Here is a 6,314-nt window from a genome sequence, read left to right on the forward strand (position 1 = left end):
TGATACAGAATCGTCCGTATCAAACTGTGAGTTTGAAAATAGGTTAGAAGATTACGGTTGAGTAAAGACTCGACACATGGAGAAGTTGCTAGCCACGTGGATCCTTTAGACGATCAAAAGGTTTACGTTTAATCACATTTAATTGCTATAAGTACCATTTGTTCCGAACCTGTGCTATCAGAACTCAGTGAAAATGGAAGAATGAGGAAATCAATATAGCTGGCGCACCATTGTGCCAAACAAAACATTTTTCACTACCCAAAATTGCAAGCCTCTCACTAATTAATGCAAACATATACACATAAAAGAATGAATGATCCGAATCATTGTTCACCGGCATTCTGTTGTGAAGTCATCCAAAGACGGGTTATATTTGATCTTCTTCTGTAGAGGTAAGTTGAACTTGGATTCTTTCGGTATAGTCGGATTCTTCTCAGACCTGACACGAATGAGCACAGAGTCATGACGTTATGCTACTGTTCTTTGGTTCTGTACATGCAGTTTAGTTTGCTATTGAGAGTACAAGTGAGCCTGACCTTCTGGGGACGAAGGGCTTGTCAAAATACGGCATAGGTTGCGCTTTAGAAACGAGCTTCTTCATGACTATTTAGAATCTCCAAGAAAATATAACATCATATTTATTGACTATGTTTTGGAATGCAGTTGTGTACCTTCTGCTGTCTCTCTCTTTCCATCCGGTACTGTTCAATCAGATTCGTTTTCATGGCAATCTTAAGAGAAGGCAATGAAATTATCTAAACAAAACTGTCTTCTAACTGAAGGAAAATTAGGCACGGACAAGAACACTAAATAGACACCATAGTTGATATAACCTGTTTGCTTTAATAGTTATATGTAACTTCAAGAGAAACCAAGCAATCAACATGTTCGCATTCTAACTTGGGTTTGATGAATCCCGTCTCGGCGCCGAAGCCGCCTCTGCCGCCGGCGGAGAAAGCTCCGCCGCCGGAATTCAAAGAAAGTGAGAAATGGAGCCGGGAAAGAGTGCGAAAAAGGAAAGGTCGAGTACAAGACATATTTATAAACATGTGGAAGACAGAAATCCCATCGCGACACCGCTGCCACCGCCGCCATCACCACCTCCGTTGCTTGCACAGAAAAGCAGCAAGAGTGAGAGAAGACGTGGCGACACCGCTGCCACCGCCGCCATCACCACCTCCGTTGCTGGCACAGAAAAGCAGCAAGAGTGAGAGAAGACGTGGCGGCTGCGAATTCAACAAAGTCTTCTTGAACTCTCTCTTTAGCAAGAAGAAGAAGAAGAGACAAAAAAAGCGTAGAGAATATGGATTCTTTCCTCCACGACGTTCCTCCGCGGATGAGTTTCCAAATTCCGCCACCGTCACCACCTCCTTCACCGGCTCCCCCGTTGCAGCAACCGTCGTCTTTCACACTCTGTTTTCATCCAACAAGCCCAAAAGAAAAAGAACCATAACTATCAAAGTGGAGACCCTCCCTACCATCTCCCCCTTTCCCTATTGCTTCCGGCAGCGGTGGAGATTTGGGGGTTTTTGGGTTTGTAGAGAGAGAGGGGGGGGGGAAAGAGAGAATAGGTCAACTAATTCCGGTGATGGTTGAGTTGGGGCCGAGATCGGAGTCGGGGGAGAGGGGGCGGCGGTAAGGAAGAGAGTAGGGATGAGTGGTGGAGGATGATAAGACACGTCATCTTAAAATTTGGCATCTACGTCATCCGCTCAACACATACTTAGCAGACCTCATAAAAAGACACGTCAGCTGGCTTCATAGTCGGAAAACCTGCCATGGGAAACGGCAATCGAATATAAGTTCGTGATATTACACGCTAATTTTTTAGTTCATGGGAAAAACCGGAATTTGGCAATAGTTTGTGACTTTTAGGGCAGTTTGCCCTAAAAAATTGTAATTTTCTAGAACATGTATTCTACCATTTTTCTTAAAGATTATTTTTTTATCTATTGAATCAAACATACTAAAATATTTCATACCACTCTTTATCGTCCGTCCCACGTACTAAAATATTTCTTACCATTGAAAATTTGTCACATATTTCTATTTTCGTCCGTCCAATAAAATTTGTCACATTTCATTTTTTTATCATTTTTTATAGTGAACCGTACATTCCACTAACTCAATCTCACTCACATTTTATTTTAAAACTAATACTCCACTTCTTTCGTCCTATAAAAATATGTACACATTCTATTTTCGTCTATCCCATGAAAATATGGGCATTTCCAACTATAGAAAGTTGTTCCCAAGGCCCCAACTCATTACACATATACATAAATTTATTTATAATTTATATCACTATGGTCCACCATTATAACTCATTAAACACTAATAATAATATGAGTCCAACTGTCCACTAACCCTACTTTAATTACTAATCACCTCATCTCGCTTACTTTACCAATTGTGCATTAATTCTCGTGTCATTTTAAATACACATATTTTTATGGGACGAATAGAATATTTAAAAGTATGACTCACATTCCACTAACTTTTCCAACTCAATTTCCATTACATTTCTTAAAATCCGTGTCCAGTCAAAATGTGACAAAATTTAAGGGACGGGGGGAGTAATATCTAGGTTTTCACTATTGTGATTTTCATAGTATTAATATTAATATTATAATAACGATTATAATTTTAATTGTAATTATTTTTTAATTTAATGATTCTTACATAGTATTTTAATTATCTATACGACCTGTTTGATAAGGTGGTAATGTCTAGATATAGATACTTATACGACTATTTCCAAGTGTTTAGTATCATAGTTATTCTATCTTGTAAGCATGTGCTATCCTCTATGGCTCATCCAAGCCTGCCGTTTTTTCCTCAAAGTACATGGAGATGTATCTCACAAATTTGGTCAGATAGCATTTTGTGCCTCATTTCTTGTCTACCAAACAACAACGAAAAAACCCTCATCTGAGCTTATCTTAACACGAAGCTGTTAGGATTTGTATACTGAAAAGCATATTTCAAACAAGTTGCACGGATAGAATTGCTTGTATACAATAAACTATACAATCCACTTTTAACCCAAGACGAGAAGAAGTAATTTTACCGCATTGGTGTTTGCTTATGCATTTATAAGATGTTTCTCAAACATTTAAATGTATGAGAAGCAAAAAGTCTAATTCTTCTACATAGTAGACTGGTCGTGAACGACGTTCACAGAAGGTGACACAATCCGTTCTTTGTAGAAGAGAAATAGAATTTCACAACCTAGATAGGCCTTGACTACCTATCGTGAAAGGTTGCAGTGTCAGTCCGCATGTTTCCTTACCTTAGGAAATAAACGACATTGGTGTGGTATAGCACTAAAGGATCTAACAGTTGAGATACGTCTTTCTTGCTATTTACTGAAAGACGAGGTCTCGGTGATTGTTATTTCTTAATCATTGTTGACATAACATTGAACATACGATATTGATTATGCACTACTTTGATTTATCAAATGGTGCAGATTTTTCACAATCCTAGAATCATGATATCTTGGGTAGTGGTGATCAATGTGTAGATGTGCTAGTATTGTTATTGCAATGAATCTTGCGCTGGGTAGGTCCAGTTTGTTAACATCCTCAAGAGGTGTTCGGAAAGTGTTTTATTATTCAGAAACTCTGCCGGTTGAAATTTATTTTAGAATAATAAATAAAGATTTTGAACTAGACAACTCTTGGAAATAAATATTAATTAAAGTCAAATAACATACTTAAATTAATTAATGGATATTTATGCCTTAAACACTAGAAATAATAAATTAAAGAGGTAAAACCCGGATTACTCGTAATTAGGGATTGGACGGGCAATCAATACTATTATACTATAGTGGATGGTAATAATATCATGTTTGGATTTGAATTAAATTGTGGCTCAATTTAATTAGTAAAAGTCCAACAGATTTTGCCTAAGTCCAACTTCCATGGATCCCTAATCTGGCCCATCATAACTCTATATAAAAGGATATTAGAAATGAGTTTTAATGAAATTTAACTCATATTTTTTGTGCTCCCCTCTAGGAGTGGACGGAAAAACCAGTTTTTGATAGAACTAATATTCTGTCTTCTTTCTAATAAAGTCCTTTTCGATTCTGACAAGCTTTGCCCACCCAAAGGTCATTATCTGAGTTCGGAATACAGATTAGATGGTTCGTGGTTGAGTACGAAGAACATCACGTGGAAAAGGCGCAAGCAATCGTCGATTCTTTAGAGAATCTGTTTGGTAATTCTAAACCATAGGACATTCATGTTTAGGTTTTAATTCCTTTTACATGAATTTATGTGCGTCTTGTATGCAATTGTTTGTTTAACATGTGAGTAATTGATCTCATAATCGGTCAAATAGATATGTAGATCTGATTTATTTGATTATGCATGACTTCCACTGTAAAGGGGAACCAAAACCCAACATAAGCTTACATTTCTTATCTTACTTTGCAAATCTTCTTATATCAGATTTTTTTTATTAAACTAGCTCTAAGAGTATTAACGTAAATATCATTAGAATTATTATAAAATCATATCATGGTTTTTATTGCAATTTTAATATATGAAGTGAAAAGCTTTTGATTTTAAACTAAGAGAATAAAGGAAAATCATATCATGGTTTTTATTGCAATTTTAATATATGAAGTGAAAAGCTTTTGATTTTAAACTAAGAGAATAAAGGAAAATGAGCAGTTACGAAAAGATCATAACAAAATGTTTATGGTAGATAACCCTTTCAAATTCCCATTCAATTAGAGAGCTATAATGGGCTCAATAATAACGATATATATAACATATACAAATATAATAATTAAAAAAGATATATAACATATATTTTATTTCCTTTTTTAATCATGATATCCGTCCCCCATTAATTGACACCAATTTTTTTTTTTCGTCCGTCCTTAATTAATTGACACCCTTACTTTTTACTACTTTTGGTAATGGACCTCACATCCTACTAACTCATTTCACTCACATTTTATTGTTAAATTAATATATAAAAGTATGACTCATATTCTATTAAGTTTTTGTACCCACTTTCCACTATATTTCTTAAAACGCGTGTCAAGTAAACCGGTGCCAATTAATGGGGGACGGAGGAAGTAATTTCTTTGGTTAAGTGTTTACAAATCTTGTTGTATACTACTTATTTCTCTTGTTCTTGAGATACCTTCATATTTTTGATTTGTATTATTTGGTTGATTGAAAAAATAAACAGGTCCCTTTCTATTCGTGGAGGTAGATTTTATGACTGAACCACATAATCATTTTATTCTTTTTAATGAGTCATTGCATTCAGTTTCACAACTCGTCACTTTTGTCATTCAGCGAATGGCTCGTGAGTTTACCAGATATCTCTTGCCTTACTCTAATGATAATTGAGCCTTGGTAGGCCACTTCAGCAGATATGATCTTCTCCTCAAAAATAGTATATCTCATTCCACTTCCCCAATTCGTATTTCTTTATTGTAACTGTTGGCTAATTTAAAACCAGATCGGAGAATCGACGCTAAGAGGTAAGAATAAGTAATTGAGAGAGAAGACTGTGATTTTCAGAAAGAAAGGAATTGCATTACTAAATCAAAACGGATACAGATGAGTATTGATGGTTTGGCGAATTTTTGATAGTGATGAATGCAGGAAAATGCAGATCACGACACAGAGATTTACGTGGTTCGATTTACTGAGGTAAATCTACGTCCACGGGAAGAAAAGAGGGCAGAGTTGTATTGCTTGATCTGTTTTTTACAGCTTACAATACAGACTTGCTATATGATCTTTTATGTCTAGAGAGCTCTTAGAACTTAACCCTTTTCTATCTGATCTAAGTTCTATTTATACATTGAACTAAGATCGTGGCTTGCATCACCACTAATGATGGTTGTGGATGTCGTGGAGGTCATGGAGATCCTGTATGGGTCCACTATCTTGCATGAGATCCTGCATGAGTCCACTATCTCTGTACTTGGTCCACTATCCTGCATGAGTTGACTATCTTCCAGTTCGGTCGAATACTGAGACCGAACTGCTGAACTATTGCCGAGCAGCTTTTTCCGATCTGAGAGTAGAGCTTGATGCCGACCTGAGAGCAGAGTTTGATTGGTTGGCTTTTACCGAGCTGTAGGCTGGGGCCGAACTCTTTGGTTGTGCCGAACTGAACTCTTTAGTCATGCCGAACTGATACTCTTTCTTGGGCTTTAGGCTGATGGGCTTTACTGCTGTTGGGCTTGTTTAGTACGTACTCCATCACTACCCCCTCCGAAAAGCGAAGTGAATCACTTCGGCGAAGCGAGTCACTTCGGCATTCTGGATAAAGGT

The 6,314-nt window shown here is 36.8% G+C and overlaps 1 long non-coding RNA gene across 1 annotated transcript; it reads right to left on the minus strand.

Moving 5' to 3' along the window:
• Positions 1 to 247: 247 nt before the first annotated feature.
• LOC121757208 lies at positions 248 to 1,801 on the minus strand. The gene is made up of 2 exons (XR_006041182.1): positions 537 to 1,801; positions 248 to 439 (listed from the first exon to the last, which is right to left on the minus strand). It is a non-coding gene; the product is annotated as an uncharacterized LOC121757208 (long non-coding RNA).
• Between the last annotated feature and the right edge of the window lie 4,513 nt (positions 1,802 to 6,314).

The sequence above is a fragment of the Salvia splendens genome, chromosome 12, assembly GCF_004379255.2.
Source record: "Salvia splendens isolate huo1 chromosome 12, SspV2, whole genome shotgun sequence".
Taxonomy (NCBI): Eukaryota; Viridiplantae; Streptophyta; class Magnoliopsida; order Lamiales; family Lamiaceae; genus Salvia; species Salvia splendens.